Consider the following 17,732-nt stretch of genomic DNA (forward strand, 5'->3'; position numbering starts at 1 on the left):
AACCCACAGTACTGTATAAGGGGTACACTGCTATCCATAGTGGTTAATACAAATGTTTGTTCTTTCTGTTTACAGATGACCACACACACACACATACCCATATACACACTCACACCCCCGTTACCTGCATGTGAATACTGTAATGCCTCCCTACCAACGCTGTACATCCTGTTGATGTCATCTGCCACCTCTTTAGTAAAGTTATTTGAACTACATCACTGTGGAGTACCATTCCTTCTGACCGAGGACAACTCAGTTGAAGCGTGATCGGCAAACATACATACATTACAAGTTGGATGCCATGTTTTTTCAGCTGTTCCACAGTTTCAATAATTTCATTGATTGTAATCGTTTTATTTTTGTTCTAAAACAGAAGATATAGCATTTTCAGTTTTATTTTTCATGGAAAATGTATATGAAAGAAAAGAAGAAAAAAATACATACCCCAAATAAGCAGAAGCGGTAGACTCTAAGTGTAAAAAAGAAATCATTACATTGTCATTTATATCATTGAAATCATAACATTTTATAAAGAATATGTATAATATTCTCAATGAATTGAGAACAATTTTAAATCGGTGCCACTAATTACAAAACTATCAACTTTGTTTCTATTCAAGTACTATTTGAACATGTTTTTGTGAAATGCAATGCCCCTGAAGAAAATGTGCAGCACTTGATGTTAAAAAGCCATTGCCTGTTAGCAACAGATGTGCCTGTTATAGAACACGTGTTAATTAATTTCTGCCGTATGCTACAACTTTGCCTGAGTCCTGTGCGCAAATCTTTTTTTGTTTTTGCTCATAGCGAAGCCTGTTATCGAAAAAAAACCCCAGTAATAATATGGTGAAATAAATGTAATTTTAAGAAAAAAGACATTTTTACAATCAGAAATAGACTAGCTAATATCTTAGGCTAGGCTACAAGTAGGGATGGGTATCGTTTAGGTTTTATCCAATACCGGTGCCAAATCGGTACTTTTGAAACGGTGCCGGTGCTCAAACGGTGCTTAAAGAATGGAGAACACAAAATTGGTCCAAAAACCTCTCATGTTCAGCTGGTTTTTTGTAAAAAGATAACAATGTTAGCCTTTTCTACAGCTATGGGGCATATATGGTATCACTCTTGGCTGGAAGCAGTGCTTAAACAATGGAAAAAACACAAACTTTGTCCAAAAACCTCTCATGTTTAGCTGTTTTCCACTTTTTCTTTGGTCATTTTAGCCTTTTTGGCCAGGGTGAAGGGAGTATCTGCCATCAAACACGAAGACAGCCGCATGTAGCTATGATGATGTTTGCTAGTTCACCTTACATGCATTAATGTAATAACGTGGTTAGCCTACTCAAAGTAAATTACACACGAACAACATTACGCTACTCACGCAGAGAAGAACGGCTGCTGCTGCATCATCATCCTCATCATTTCTGCTACACTGGCAGGGCTAGGGGCCAGGACTCTCCTCTTCGGGTTTTTGGGGATGTTGCTAAATCCGGGTCTGATAACAGGCACCACACCCGCAGTAGATGCGCTCGGTGTGAGGTCTCGCAGCAAGTTATCAAATATGGCGCATTTCTCGGCTTTAAAAAAAAAACGCTATGCGTCGCCAGGTGTTTCATCAGATTCGAGGTGTTACCTCCTTTGACAGTATCACAGTATCAGCTTAAAGCACTTGTTGCAGGCTGCTGAGTTTGCATATTTTGCTGTGAAGTACAGCCAGACTTTTGACCGCTTCATCTTGGGCATTTTTAATCTGTAGCTCTGCTCTAAAAGAACGTACGTACCTGGACCCGCCTACTATCCTCAGAAACATAAAATGATTGGCTAGAAGTGTATCACAGCTCAGGAAAAAAAAGCACCGAAATAAAGCACCGAAATGTGCGCTGCTTTTCGGTCTGGTTACTACCGTTTATGGCACCGGACACCGGTACCCATCCCTAGCTACAAGACTTGATTACTCAATTACATGTAATTGGAGATGAACTACTTTGTTAGCAAATTTTAAAAGTTAATATTTAAAGTTTATACTTAAAAAACGAACTCACCCCTTCTCCTTCTTCGGCATTTTTTCTGCACAAGACTTTTATGTTCAAAATGACATGTTTTCACCTCTAGTTTTTGGAATGTCGACAGAGTCAGACACTCAAAGCTCGCATGTCCAGTAGTGGGCGGTATAGGCTCTCCAACAGATTTTGTTTTTTTCAAGTGGACCATTATGGCTTTGCAATATTGCTCCACTTGATTAAAATTTTAAAATATCTCTATTTATTCAATCATTTTATTGTAAAATTTAAATTTGCAGTTATTATCAAAGGAATACACATAAGTGGTTGATAGGAAATATTAAGACTTAGACAAGAGACGTTCAAAAGATGGGGAAAAACAGAGGGGATGTGGGACGGTGACACAAGACAGTAAATTCCATTGGATTACCTACTGGAAGAAAAAAACAGAAAAGAAAACAAGCAAAAATATAACACAGTACACAACAGCAAGTATCACATCCACAACCTAGATAAGTATAAGTAACAGTAGAGAATAAATATTGGTGTCAGCACGGCCCCTGCCAAGAAACATTACCATCTACATGTATTTAAAATTGAGACGTGGGCACCGGCAACTTAGGAGAGGTTGAATACACAGACCATCCCTTGGACGCCATTCAGCATGCCCAGCACAAGTGATGTTGATGTATAGATTGTGGAATAAAATTGAGGTACAGGTGGTCGGAAGGGGACACAGCAGGAATGTCTCACACCCACCTCAGTGAAACAACTGTACGCCAAAGCCCTGCATGTGTGGCGGTGTGATGGAGTGGGGATGAGGAGGGGAGGGAAGTGAAGTGAAGGCAAAGTACTCTCTCGTGGGGCCAGGTCCCCCGCTGACCCAAGTAGGCACCCCTGGAAGCCACAGAGGCCCATCCGGACGGGGGCCTACATTAGCACCACCACCAAGCCCCACGGAGCCTTGGGTGGTGGGCGCACATCGTAACCCACCACAGAGGAAAATACATCCACCCAAACATTCAATAATCTCTCTGACTGCATAAGACGAAAGACACCACAGCTGAGTTTATTGTCCACCTCTGTACTAATTTTAAAGTTAACTATTGTCTTTTTTTTGTGGGTTTTAAATGTGGTGAATACTTGACAAACAAATTAAAAAGAAAAAACCAAAAAGACAATTATAAATTAAAGGGCCTTGGAGATGTCATTCAAACTAACACCATTGCACATCAAAACATAAATGTGAGTAACAGAAAGAATAAAAAAACATTTCAGAATAATTCTAAGGTGGAATTACCCTGTGGAAACAGGAACTTTCCATTTTAGAGCATTTTGAAATCACTAAAAGTTAGGTCAATTATGGACAATTTGAAAGGGCTTTTATTTTTGAAAGCAAAATCAGAATTACTTGATATTGATATGGTATCACTGTGGGGTTGTATACTGTTGATCTAAAGTGGAATTACCCTGTGGAAACAAGAATTTTTCATTTTAGAGCATTTTGAATCGTTAGAAGATTAAGTCAAATATCGGCAATTTCAAAGGGCCATTACTATGAAAAGCAAAATCAGACTGACTTGATATTGATATGGTATCACTGTGAAAAAGACTGCGGTTGGAAAGTGTTGATACAAAGTTCAAATAGTATTTGGAAATACGACTTTTGCTTTTCAGAGCATTATGAAGTCATTGAAAGAGTAGTTCAAAAATGAAGATTCACAGGGCTTTTACTTTGAAATCCAAACTAAGATTGCCTTGATAGTGACAGGGCACAATTAGGGTACAAGGCTGTGTCATATAGATCGTTCATTAGAGTTTGTAAAATAAAAATAAAAAGCCTAAATTATATGTTATTATGTTCTTAACATATCTGTTAATTGTTAATTAGATGCATTTTTTTTCTTTTTCTGCCCATTCTGTTGGTTTTTGTTTTTTTGCCCTTCTCCCCCGTCCCTCTTCTCAGCTGTTTCTCTTTCCCTCTTTCTTTCTCCCCTTCATTCCCCCAGTCAAGTCTGTCCCGTATTCAGCAAGTGAAAATAAAATAAACAATAAAAGGTGAATCAAATGGACCATTACGGCAAGGCTGGGATGGTCAATTTGGTAAAGTAAATCCGTTGGGCATCTTTCTTTGCCTTTAGACAATAATTCTGATGGCAAAAGAGCCAAACGGGACAGGCAAAAAAAAAACAAAAAAAAAAAGTCCAGTCACACCTCTAACACTTAACACCCACAACTACTACTTGGCTCTATATTAGGAGCCACTGACTCACCTGCCAAACACCACCTTTTACAGCACCTACTGTTTATAATGCTGCTCTGTCCTTTCCACAACACCTACCTTCATGGTTTTGCTGAGAATACCAAGCCACAAGGTGACATTCACATGATTTAATTAGGAAAGAAACTAGCATACATTCAAGCGGATCCCAAGAGTGAGTTACTTAAAAGACAGTAAATGCACAACTTCCTCAAAGCACTTCAAATATGTGTGAAATTGAAGCCAAAAAATTCCCAGCTAACTTTCCAGGAAGTCCTCCATGCCCGTGCTTTGAATTGGTTTCTTTTTAGATAGATTGCAAACAGTTTGACATGTTGACGTATGTAAAGTGCAGTAAAAATAGAAAGAAAATGCACATGCACTCATGTATATATCTTTCTACGTAGCACTCTTAATTCTTACTCTCATGTATATATCTCATGTATATCTCATGCACATATCTTTCCACGTAGCACTTTTAATTCTTATCCCTACTTTTATTTTTTCCATGTCTATTTAAGTGTTATTTATGACACCATGTTTGCACTGAAGCACCGCAGCAATTTCCTAATGTTGTAAACCTGCTCAACATTTGGCAATAAACCCCATTCTGATTCTGATTCTGATTCTGAAAAGAAAGTAGAAAAGAGAAAAAAAACAAAAAAAAACATATCTGTTAATTCACTCGAAGTTGGCTTTTATTTTGAAATCCGGTTTCCACATCCATTCCCGTAATACTTTGAATACACAAAGAACGTAAAACAAACTGGAGGCTGGCTTGACTGCAAGTCTCGAATTGGAGGCTGGCTTGACACCAGTGCTGCACTGACTGTGGGACTGTAATGTGTTAAAAGCAGGTTGAAGACGGCTCAGAAACATTTGAAGATTAAAATTTAGCATTATGGCTGCTGGTGGTTTGTAATATCTACTCAGCTGTATTTTTGTTACTAATTTATGTTGTTGTTTAACACAGATTTCAGAAGAGCAAATATGCTTAATAGTTTAACTAGATTTCATTTGTCAGTGTGGGACTGCTGAGTCACCTGAAGAACTCATTTCATTCATTCTCCACATGATGTTCATTTACAGAAATGTTTCACAGGAACTGATTTCTCCCAAAGGGTGAACTAGTGTGTTTCCATAGATTACCTCTGTATGAATGTACTTCTTAAATGAAGGCAAGTGTTTGTCCTTTTCTGTTCCTCAGGTACAGTACGTGATATCAAGGGCAGGCGGTCAACACTGGGGGTAGACAAGAAGCAGACGTACTTCCAAGAGGGAGCTGCAGTGAGGTCAGAGGTCAGAATTTAACAGCTCAGGTTTATATTTTAGAGGTTATAAAAAATCAAAATGTATTTATAAAGAAACCTTTAAATAATAGTCATAATTATGCTTATTATAAGAAATATCAAACATTTAAGTGGATTTTCTGTTACACATATCGTGTTAGCCCTGCAATAAACTGGCAGCCTGTCTTTGTCCTGTATCAGCTGGGATAGGCTTCATCCTCCCGCAACCCTGAATTGGATACATTGTATTCCAATTATGTAATCTGATCATTTACAAACTGAAGGTATCTAATCAAAATGTAAGTAATAATTATAAAATGGGAAAGCAGAAATAAGTGTGACATAAATGTAAATGTGTGAGCTGACAGAGAGGACAGCTACATGTAGTCTGAAAAACCTCCTGTTAAAGGAGGAACCAGTTAGAAGCTGTTTTCAAAGTAGCTGAGCAGATTTCATCTCAAGTAAGCGATTAAGTGTTTGTTCGTTTGTTCTGCCACTTAAAGAGCATTTAAGGACGTCGTTTGAGTGTCCAGTTGAATTAATTCTACTGGCTCTCATGGTCATTTGTTATTATAGACATATTTTTCATGTTCATCCAGCTATTTAGTAAATTCTATCTATTTAGTAATATCCATCAGCTATAAAATGTAATATAAATATAAAAATATCTAAATATCTCCTGTCCTTTATGTTTTAATGATGTAAGTCTGTTATCGTGTTACATTAGCATTCCTCACATATCAATGAGATGCTGTACAGTACAATCCTACTGACACAGCAGAGGGATAACGACGGCTATTCAACATCGTTACACGACACATTCGAGCTGCATGACACAGACAAAGTGACTAAATCATCTTTTTTGTGGTTTATTGTCTTCAAACCAGCAGACAAAGCTGATGGCAGAAGATGTCAGAGAAGAACTTCAGGCCGTGGACTGAAAAGGTATTTTTTTCTTGTTATCAAAAGACATTTGGAGTGGCAGCTTCTACAACTGGTTGTGCTAAAGTAAAGCTTACAGTCTAAGAAATCTCAGTGTTGATATTCAGCACAAAGAGAAAAGAGCCACCAAAAAGCTGTCAGCCACAGATGTGCTATAAGAGTTAGAAACTCTACTTATGGAGAAACTTTCTAAGTCTAACAGGGGACAGGTACTCCTGCCCAAATAACATGATATAACCCCACATACAGCCCAGCCATAAAGTGAACCAAGTCATTTAGTTAAAGACAGCATGGGACCAAATGTAACCAGCCTGCACCAACCTGACATTTCTTCTTCCTGAATTAAATGAATGAATGGATGAAAGTTAAATGACTACAAACCTAAAGCCACTAGTTCCCACACTGGAGCTCCCTGACACTGTGTGCTAACCGTATTTAGCTTGTATCAATAGTTGTAACAGGCTAAGATACGTGAGACACTGCATTGAATTTGTTCCTGTCTTAATGATTTCAGCTGACTGGTTTCAGCTCAGATGTTCTGCTTTTTCCTTTCAGTAGATCAAAGCAGCTCGTGCTCCTTCTGCTTCCAATTTAGAAGAAGAAGAAGAAGGCGAAGGCTTCAGCGAAGTGGCGTTCATGGTCTCAGTGAACAGTCACGGTCACACACTGCATGTGGTTTTAAAAGCAACATGTCTGTTCAGTACAACAATGGAGATGTGTAATATTAGTGCAGCTACGGTTTGTTCTTGAACATCAGTTCTGTTTTCTACTTTGATCACTTAGACCAAAAAAGTGTTGTTTTCAGATTCTTTCTTTTACATCTATAAAGCACCTGCTCATTTTTTATTACAATTAGTTTCACATGAATGTTAGTGTTTCCTTTATGATCTTTTAATGCTTACACTACACTGTACATGTCTACATTAGAGACATTTCTGTTTCCTGTTTCTGTTGACTCAGAGTTGTGAAATGTTCTTTTATTTGATGCACAATATGAAGTTCATAATTTTCTTACAAATAAAACTCTAATGACAAACATGAACAGCTGTGCTTATTTCTGAGACATGAGTTTTTGAATGTGTTCATATTTAGACAGTGTGCATCTGTCTGCTGAAACTGTGATGGTGAACCTGAGGTGATGGTCAACAGAAGGCAAATATACATCAATATAAAACAATATTGAAGTAATGTCTTTACCCTCTGCAGCGTGTGGACGCTGTGCACGCAATCACCTTATTCACTGTAGTAAACATGCACCGCTAGCTCACGTGACTGACTGTCTCCATGGTTACATCGTATATTATTAGCTATGTAAACAGCTTCCAAAGATGCCGCCATAGCTCTCTGCAGCTGTAACACTTTCACACTTTGCAAATCATTTCATGTTTTTGATAGTTATGAAGACAGAATGTGTTTTTAAGGTCATGCTAGGCGGTTGCTATGGTGGTTGCTGTGGACTTGGGTGGACCGCGTCCGATTCCTGTTATTAGCTGTCCGCCGCAGGAAGGCTGCGTTCCACTTACAAGTAGTGACAGTCTGCCGCAACTCGAACTCAAACCCCACTTTGTTCTTTAATTATAGGCCTTTCATAGCCGTTCATGACACGCACATACACACATAAAGCATTTTGCCTCACCATGAGAATGCAAGTTTACCTAACCTAACCTTAAAGTATCTGATATAGGATAGAAAAATGAAGCAACCAGAGATTTAATGATGAAGACTCTGGGTTCTGTAGTTCACGTTTTACAGTCCTGAATGACTCTTTGCATATGATTTATTGAAGAGGAGATTAGAATGCACTTTACATTTAGACTGTTGCTGTTTCATTTTTTACATTGTTGCCGTGTTATGTCATGAATAAGGTTCACCTGCTGGGGGTTTGATGGATCAGCTGGACAATACAGTCAAAGACAGACTTCATTCATCATATGCAAGAATCCTAGTTGGATTTTTGTTGTCACTCATGTTTTTGAACCAAATATTGAAAACAATTCTGACAGACTGGATACCTCGTCAGGGTGTACATTACCTTGTACTCAAGCATCCCAGGACAGAGCCCTGCCCCACCATGAGCCTGGGTGGATACGTGGTTATAATATAAAAGGACCGATACTGAATATGAATATTTCATGAAAATTGAATTATAATACAAATTAGTAATAAGGGTTTCTCTGCACCCTTATCTACCCCATATTCAAAGAGCTGCGGGCAGAGAGGGTGACAGGAGAGGATGGCACTGAAGAGAAGATGCTCGGTTTCTGGAGTCTCCTGGTCCTGTCAGTATTAGTAGGATGCATCTGCTGTCTTCTCGTGGATGCTCACCTACCTTGACTCCTTCCAGCCTGGTATGGATTTCCCAACACAGTGGCCCACGTCAGAGACGTTTAATATTGATTACATATGTCTGAATTGCTAACCCTAACCCTAGCTCAACAGACCACAATGCCCTGGACTGTCAGTATTATTACATGCTGTGAACATAAGTACCTTTGATCACAGTTTATATTGTAAAAGAGAAGGAATATTGGAAAAAAGATCAACATTGTGATATTATTTCTTCCAAACTGACCAGAAACATGCTTGTCAGACTCTCACAGCAAAGGATCAGACTCACTGTGCATGACAGCTCAGGCCAATGATGTCTGTTAGATTGTCAGTTGTTTAGTGCTTCTGTACAGTTAGGGTCACCGTCTCTATTTCAGAATAATTAATATGCGGAAAACACTAAAAGTTGATTGTCTTCCAATATTCTAGCATAATTAAAAAACTTTGACTTTAAGTACATATTATTAGTCCTAATGCCAGCATGATTCTTCATAACTCCTGCTTTGAAATACTGAACTTTAAAATGTACCTGATGAAAGATCATTTACAGTGGCACTCTGTCAGGATCATTCTGACTGTAAGATCACTGTATTAATCTGAATCCTTCTGAAATGTGCTGTGAATGAATGCTGATGCAACTCACTGTGGGAAAGCTGTTAATAAAAGGAATCTGTGACACATGCAACACATTCACAGAGGAAGAGGACACAAAGGGAGGACACGCAGAGGCTGTGTTGAAGTCAGAAATCCAAATCTTTATTAAAAAACAGGCGGCGGTAACAAACAGGAAGACAAGCAGTCCATCAAACAGACTACAGGGTCAAACATACAGAGAATTCAAACAGCAGTAAAAAATAACTGGACACTGAAAAACTTAAAGCAATGTGTGACGCAATAGAAGGAAGCAGCGCAGTATATTCACTGAATTATCATCAATTACAAAAGAGAAAAACGACGATTTCTAAGGATTATTTTCTTAAATGCAGTTAGAGTGTGGCTGGTAAAGATGGAAACATACAGAATGTAAACTGTGTGAGTTTGTGAACTTTGTTAGTAACAAATGAGGTAAAAACCCAAAACAGACAAAACACAGAAAGAGGCTCTCAGTATTCATTCATAATTAGAAAGAAACATTCTGGTCGTGGATTTTTACAGTCTTAGTTCCGCTCGCTGTCATCATTATAATCATCATGATCAATGGCGAGGTCCTGAGGTGGGTGGGGCTGTCTCTGGTGATGTCACCATGAAGGAACAGCATCTGGCACGTGTTGGTGAAACATCTCAGTACACTGGTGTAGTTTCCTCTCCAGCTGTTTGACACGTGACACTTGAACATTAAGGGGAAGAAGAAGAAACAGTGTTAGGTCAGGTGACCACATGGTTTCTAAAGTAACTGACAGGAAGTAACCAGGCCGTCAGAAATGGATGGCATGTGTTTAGAAATACTGGAGTTGGGTAACTCTACTTACCAAAAGCAGAAGCACACAGATGAAGGATCAGATGCTGAATGTTGCAGGAACATGCTCATGTGTGGTGGTCATTCAGTGCTGCTCCGGCAGGTTACACAGTCCAAGACTGATATGCTGCCCATCTGAGAGTTTGAAAACACACATGCAAAGATTTATTTTGTATTACAGTCAAAGTTGGATGTTCATTTTTGTCCTTTAAAAATGTTTGTGTATTTGAAAGCACTAACATTTAAGGATGACTTGGATCGTCTCCTTTAAAGGGGAGACAAGTGTATCCACTGATCCACGTCACTTTACCTGGATGATGACTCCTCCGCCCTCACTCAGAAACACTCCTAATATAACCAAGCAAATAAATAATATTGAAGATTTACTTACATCATTACAAAAACAGCAAAAACATCTCCCTTTGATTCTATTTCTCCATTCCTGCTGAACATCAGGCAACAAATATCTCAATAAATCACAGTAAAATGTAAAGCACATTCTTTCTCTGCTTTGTCTAACCTCTGCAGAGCCTCTGTCAAGAAAATCATAACTGTAAGCATAAAACCAAAATATACATTTCATAACACGTCACTGGACAAACCTCGGTCAGTTGATTTCCTCTGTGCAGTGCAGACGAACATCAGTCAGCAAGTGACTCTGCTGGTTCTTCTGAGGAAACACCACCGTCTCTCCACACCGTCACCATCTGTGAGCACAAACTGCCGCTCTGCTCTGCCAGCATGTAGGAATCACATATCACACACACAGGGGTGAAGAAACATCAGAGCTCAACTTTGGATACTTTAGATCTTAACAGATCAAAGCAGCTCTTAGTTTCAACAATCAGACAAACAATGATACCAAACTGATTCTGTATGAATACAATATGGTATTTTCAATACAGGTGTCAAATTAATTTATTAAAACTAATACAGATATATGTATATTTTTTTTGATAAATTAGTTTGCTAAATTATAAGAATATATTTTTTATTTTTTTTTCATTTAACAATTGCAACTGAAAGAAATTAAATATTGAACAAAAATATATTGTCACATTCTGAGCATGCTCAGCACGCTGACAGACTTGAAGTTGCTACAGATTTTAAGAATGTCACAGGCTGGGTCTCTGACCCAGCGCTCTGAGTTCATTTTTGTATTTGTCTCATTTTGATATGTGATTAGTTTTGTGTCATTTCCTATCTAGCTTTAGTTTAAGCTGTTATTTATTATTGTTCCCTTGGTTTTCTATGTTTTGGGTTCTTGTATTATTCTTCACGTATTAGGTCTGTTAAGTTGTGTTGTCATGTCTAGTTTTAGTATTTCCCGTTTTATTCTGACAGTGTCATGTGTTCTTTGTTCATTGTATTTAGCTTTCCTCCTCCTGGTCCTGTCATTTAGGTTTATGTCAGTCAGCTGTTTCCCCCATGTGTCTCCACTTCCCCTGATCACCTCATGTATGTATTTAAGCCCTCTGTTTTCTGCATGTCATTGTCGGGTCGTCTGTTTACCGCACCTCAGTCATAGGTCTAGTTTTCGGCTGTTATTTCCACGTTAGTCATAGTCTTAGCCTGTTTATTTCCACCTCAGTCATAGTTATAGTTTTTGGTCTCAGTACCGTTTAGTATTTTGTTTCTTAGTGTCTTGTCAGTTTACTTTGGTTTCCTGGTTTACTTCTGCCGTCATCTAATAAAGGATCACTTTTTCTGTTCAACCTTCAACTCCTCGTCCTCATCTGCTTTTGGGTCCTGTTTCCATTACACACCGGCGCACCCCGCCGTGACAAAGAAGTGATAATTATGGGGAAGAAACTTCTCTTGTTCATCCGTTTAATCAAACATTTGATGCCTCAGCTGTCTCAGTCTATAGCGTTCTGCAACTACAACTAACCTGAAGCTTGGATTTGGCTGCAGGTGCCCCTGTACATCCTTCTCAGATGTGGGTACCAGTTAATCCCACTTCTTCCTGACCTTTGCTTCATCACAAGACCAAAGGTGGCATCCCGTGTCACAGTCTTATCATCATCCAGAAGAAACATTTGAAGAAACATCATGGAGAAGAAACATTTACGCGCCTCCTGGTTTTGTTTTCTGATCCTGCGAAAAGACTGAGGACAAAGCCCAGAGAACACGAGATACACAACATTCAGACTCAACAGCCTCCATAAATGAAGAGCACCAGGTTGGTTCAGTTATAGTAGATATGAGCATACTTCACATTACTGGGTATGAATAATAATGAGGAGGCAAACTTTGAAGATGCAGAGCATGATGTCCCATCATCAGACTGTAAACAAACATCCACCAGGCTTCTTTGTTGCCAAAATTGATGATTCTCCTATCAGGGATCAGTAGCGTGTATTAACGTGTGGTATAAGCAGCAGTCACTGAAATATTACTGTTTCAGATAAGAAATCTAGGACATAAAAGCCAGGGTGGGCGGGATCTCTGCAAACTGACTTACCTCTGCAAGTGTGAAGCTCAACAAAAATCTGACTCTCCAGTCACAGATAGGGGTGGGTATTGATAAGATTTTCACGATTTGATTCCATTTTCGATTCTGTTTAACGATTCGATTCTTTATCTATTCTTTTTAAAAAAGGAGAACACTAAGGTCGATTAGCTTAGAACTTTGTTTTATAGCTTCTCTTTGAACAAGATATAAATTTAGGAGTAACATGGCCTTACAAACACAGCAGTGAGATCTTAAGAGATCCAGCCTACGGCTCTTCAATGGGGTGTCACAGGGTCCCCAGGAAAAGAAATTGTAAATGTAAAATAATAAAATAAATATTCTTCTGTAGCAATAACAAAGTATAACATAAATTAATCTGTAGCAATTACACAAGAATATCCAGTAATGTCCCTGTGTACAAAAGGCCAGCCAGTTCGCAGAACTCATGAACGGAGCCACATCTGCGGAGTAAGATATCAGCATACTGCTGCCGTTTAGCCAATGAGCGGTGAGGCAACCCATTCTCTTCGCCAATCAGAAGACACAATTCTACCTCATCACTACGCACACGTCGACGCAGAGAGTTCGGTCGGAGCTGCAGGTGGGAAGAGTCAGCAGAGTTTACTCACCGTGTGGATTTTCGTTCCTTCTAATGCTGTTAGCGGTGTGCGTCCATGAGACTGTAAGTTTCTGTGTTTTATCGTGTTTGTTCTTTGCTGCGGCCATTATCCTCCCTTGTTTAATCCTTGGCGCATACTTTGTTTACCGATTGTTACTGCCGTTTACTGCGAAGCAGCCTCTGCCGTGCGGTCATTAAGGGACCGTCACTAATTTCTCATGTTAGCTCTGATGTAAAGTGCCTAGTTAGGATTTATGTAAATAGTAAAATTAGCATTTGTTGACACTCCCTTATTTTGGTTGAATGTTCCACTATCCAGTATTGTTTGTATTGTTGTATTACACATTTAATTCACTCTGTTCACATAATTATGGAAGACTTTTATGTTCTTTCCAACAGAAACCACACCATCACTCACCACACGGCATATAGCATTTTACAGCCTGTTAAATCCCCTCACTCACATTATGGATGTGTGCTTCGGATTCTTGCTAAATAAATGAGTGAACGGCAGATACCTGAGTGGCAGTGGATTTTGTGGATACGCCATCTGTTCTTATCGGACAACCCTGTTGAGATTGTGGATTCATAGAGTCAGCACCTTATCATCTACATCATTCATAGTCAGGAGGTCAAGTCCATCCCTCTTAAAGTGACCTCCTCCATTACACCTGCCTACAATTAAACACATTCACTTACCGAAAATCAGGGGCATCTGCTGTGGCAAATGGGTGCAAACCTTTTACCACAAACTTAGTCACTGCTTCGTCTATCCTGGCCTGAAAGGACACCGGTAGACTGCAGCAACAACTGCCAGCACCTGAGCCAGCCAGACTCTGTCTCTCTCATCATGGTCACCTAAATGCACAGTAATAGCAGGTTTTGTAATAAGGCAGATCGCGCTAACATAATATGCACTGTTAGTTGATTATTTACCTGCCGCATTAACGGGAGAGGACGTGCAAACGTTACTGCTGCTGCTGGGTTGAGATTCACGAGATTCATTTAAGGTCATCGCGTCTTTTGTGAGCAAATGCTTTTGCATATTCGTAGTGTTTCCTCCCTTAAATGAAATATCCACTTTGCAAGTATTGCAAGTTCCCCTGTTGTCATCCGTTCTCGTAAAGTATAATCAAACTTTTGAGCGTTTGAGCCGCTTAGGCGCCGTGTTTCCTGCCAGGTAAATGATGCTCCGCAATGTGGTGACGTCATTCGGGGCGACTGGAATTGATAAGGGAATCGTTTGCAAAAATGGCAAACAGTTCCAAGGAATTGAAACAGTGGGAACCGGTTCTCCACAAGAACCGGTTTTGATACCCATCCCTAGTCACAGACAAACAAAAACTCCAGCTGGGAGATAGAAAACGCTGTCTGGGTCTTGCTGGATGTTGCTGGTCAGAGTCCACACATTAGCAGAGTGCTTCTTGGTCCCACTGACCCATGTGGACAGCGACTGTGGAGAACTGTTCTGGAAAACAGAAAAAGACAATTAAAATAACAAAAAGCCAAACAGGATTTCCACAAAGACTCTCTTGGAATCAGCAATCAAAAAAAATCACTGGTTCATATTTCAATCAAATATGAACAGGTTCCTTAACTGTATGCAGTTCAGATCTGATTTAATTTAATTTCCTTCACACAGCACATTCGTCCAGGCTGACAGGTAAACATAGAATTAATCTCAGGTAACATGACTCATAGTAGAGATTCAGTAAGAAAGATTGCAGGCTCTAATATTATTACCACACAATCCAAGGACACACCAACAGCTCCGATTTGTAGAACTATTTAAACAAATGTCTTCTGAATATTCAATTCATGTTCACAGTGGGAGGGTGGGGGGGGGGGGGGGTGTAGAATATTTCTAACATTTTGAGTTATTTTCCAGTGTTAGAAAATCAGCACTGCTCAGTGTTAGCCATTTCTCCAGGCTGGAGAAATTGATCAGGAGGGCTAGCTCTGTGGTCGGCATGAAGCTGGACACTCTGGTGACAGTGGCAGAGAAAAGGACATTAAAGAAACTGATGGACATTATGGACAATGCCAGGCATCCTCTGCACACGGCCATAAACAACCAGAAGAGTCTGTTCAGTGACAGGTTGCTTCTCCCCAAGACAAGAACTAACAGACTTAAAAACTCCTTTGTCCCACACGCCATCAGACTGTTTAACTCCTCTCTGGAGGGGAGAGGGAGGGGAAACAGGAGGACAAAGGAGGGGGGAACAACTAAGCTGTAGTGCCTCTTCACCTCACTGTACAATACCTTGTGCAATACTTTTTGTAAATAGTCAACAGTGCAATAGACTCAAGACTTGAAATGTGCAATTCACTTGTATTTTTATTTTTTATTCCTATTTATTCTATTTATCCCCTTTGTATATTTTATTTATATTTGTTTCTGTATTTATATATATGTGTGTGTGTGTGTGTGTGTGTGTGTGTGTATATATATATATTTATATATATATAACAATTCTGTAACTGTAACTTCGGTCGTTGCTGTGCTTTTTTTGGAAATCGAATTTCCCAGAGGAACCCACCCGAGGGATTAATAAAGTTCTATCTTATCTTATCTTATCTTATCTCTTATCTTGTTAATCTTCAAAACTGACTAGGTTACTTTTAAACATATAACACTGTCAAAAGTGTTAATTTAACACTCAACAGTGTTGTATTTAACACTCAGAGGTGTGGACCCATATAGACACTCTCCAGTGTTAATTTAACACTGGAGATTTTGCTGTGCACACTCGAGAGTCAGGCAGCTTAAATGTGTTTGTCTTCATCTGTAGTTACGTTTCATTGGCTGGAAATGTGCTAACTGGAATCATTCACGAGTCCAGATGAACAAAAACAAGTGTTTACTGCTCCACGCTGCACGAATCTGAATCAAAATCACTCAGACGCGCCCACGTAGGCATTCCACTAAAACCATGTGACCACCTTCACCTTTAAACCTGTCGTGAATATAATTTTAGACTCTTCACTTTATTTTGAAAGAACAGATTTGCAGGAAGTGCGGCTGCTGCAGAAACTCTTCACTTTTCACTGGCTTTAATCTTGAAGGTTTCTCCAGATGTGGAACATTCATGCTAAACATTCAACATCTGACGACCGTCTCCGTGTAAAACACTGACAAACTCAAACTTTATACGGTAACTGACAGATTTATTCCTCCATTTTCAGGCATTTCACAATGAACTTGGATTAGTTTGATGATTTTATTCACGTCGGTGAATAAAACCAGCCAAGAGGCTGATTCCTGCAGAGGAGGAGGCAGAGTGGAGGAATCTGCAGGTTCTGTCTCTAACACACAACCAGAGCTTCAATCATAACGAGCACATAATAAAACCATGATCCCCCCTGATCGACTCTTTTAGCCTGTTTCCTCTGGATCGAACAGGATCTAACAAACCCCAGCTTCTGCTGGGACACTGGTCATCATGGGAGGAAAAAGATGGCTGCCATGTTGCTGTTTCCTGTCTTACACCAGGGTTATACTTCCTGTATCTGTGGGTCTGAGTTTTTAATCAGAGGATGAACTTAAAGCTTTCAGTCTGCTCTACAACCCACCACCTATCCACACGTCTGCTAAGTCGACTGGAAATCAGTAAAACTTCTACCAGACTTTAGTAAATATTGCATTAAGATGAGCAGACAGATTTTAATCTCAGCATCGTGCACACAGATTTTTCAGGACACTGGAAGAGTTCCTGCCGTGGATTTAGATGTTAGTGTTGTGTGGATGATCCCATTCTGTGATCTTTGTGTTACTAACACTGATGCTTTTACACTTTAGGACCCTCGAGACCTCTGCTGCTCAGCCGTCCTGATCGCTGCCTCCACTTTAACCAGAGGCTGTAACCTCTGATCATTTCACCTGCACCGGCAGTAAAACTCTTCTCCAGAACCAAACGTGCCATAAACCCATCACAGCTTCATCATCAGCTCAGTCTCAGCAACATGCAGACGACCGAGCAGCAGAAACTCTGCAGGGAACGTCTGAAGTCTGTTCTTCAGTTTTCCCAGCTCACTGTTTATTGAACATGAGACAGAAAAATAAATTCACCTTTAATGTGAAACTTTTATCGCCTGTGACATGTTTGCAGGAAGTTTTCATGCTGTGATTTAGTGTCACAGCCATAAATATCACACAAGGTAGTCAAAGGAGCTTGCAAAGAAAAGCGTCTGGACTTCTTTAAGTTGCTTGAAGACGTTTCACCTCTCATCCGAGAAGCTTCTTCAGTTCTAAGGTCAAATGGTGGAGAGTCCCAGATATAACCCTAGTGGGAGTATCCCCCCACAGAGGGACAAAAGGACCCCCTGATGATCCTCTAATCACCTGAGCCAAGGTGTGAAATTGGGTGTGGGACCCAATCAGCC

The 17,732-nt window shown here is 39.7% G+C and overlaps 1 protein-coding gene and 2 long non-coding RNA genes across 4 annotated transcripts in view; 2 read left to right on the top strand and 1 right to left on the bottom strand.

Annotated features, from left to right (window-relative positions):
• The window catches only part of LOC113017716 (NACHT, LRR and PYD domains-containing protein 12-like), a 1,242,929-nt gene that overhangs the window by 1,200,973 nt on the left and 24,224 nt on the right, over window positions 1-17,732 (top strand). The gene's annotated exons all lie outside the window — the stretch shown is intronic.
• On the top strand, window positions 5,948-7,533 carry LOC113016718 (uncharacterized). The gene is made up of 3 exons (XR_013904959.1): window positions 5,948-6,010; window positions 6,437-6,494; window positions 7,047-7,533. It is a non-coding gene; the product is annotated as an uncharacterized LOC113016718 (long non-coding RNA).
• LOC145423992 (uncharacterized) lies at window positions 9,554-13,160 on the bottom strand. 2 transcript variants are annotated; one of them, XR_013904938.1, is made up of 7 exons: window positions 12,740-13,160; window positions 12,489-12,613; window positions 12,167-12,383; window positions 10,878-11,008; window positions 10,516-10,623; window positions 10,289-10,410; window positions 9,554-10,146 (listed from the first exon to the last, which is right to left on the bottom strand). It is a non-coding gene; the product is annotated as an uncharacterized LOC145423992 (long non-coding RNA). The 2 variants fall into 2 exon arrangements; XR_013904937.1 differs by having other exon boundaries at window positions 12,167-12,613.

This window comes from Astatotilapia calliptera, chromosome 23, assembly GCF_964374335.1.
Source record: "Astatotilapia calliptera chromosome 23, fAstCal68.1, whole genome shotgun sequence".
NCBI classification, from domain to species: Eukaryota; Metazoa; Chordata; class Actinopteri; order Cichliformes; family Cichlidae; genus Astatotilapia; species Astatotilapia calliptera.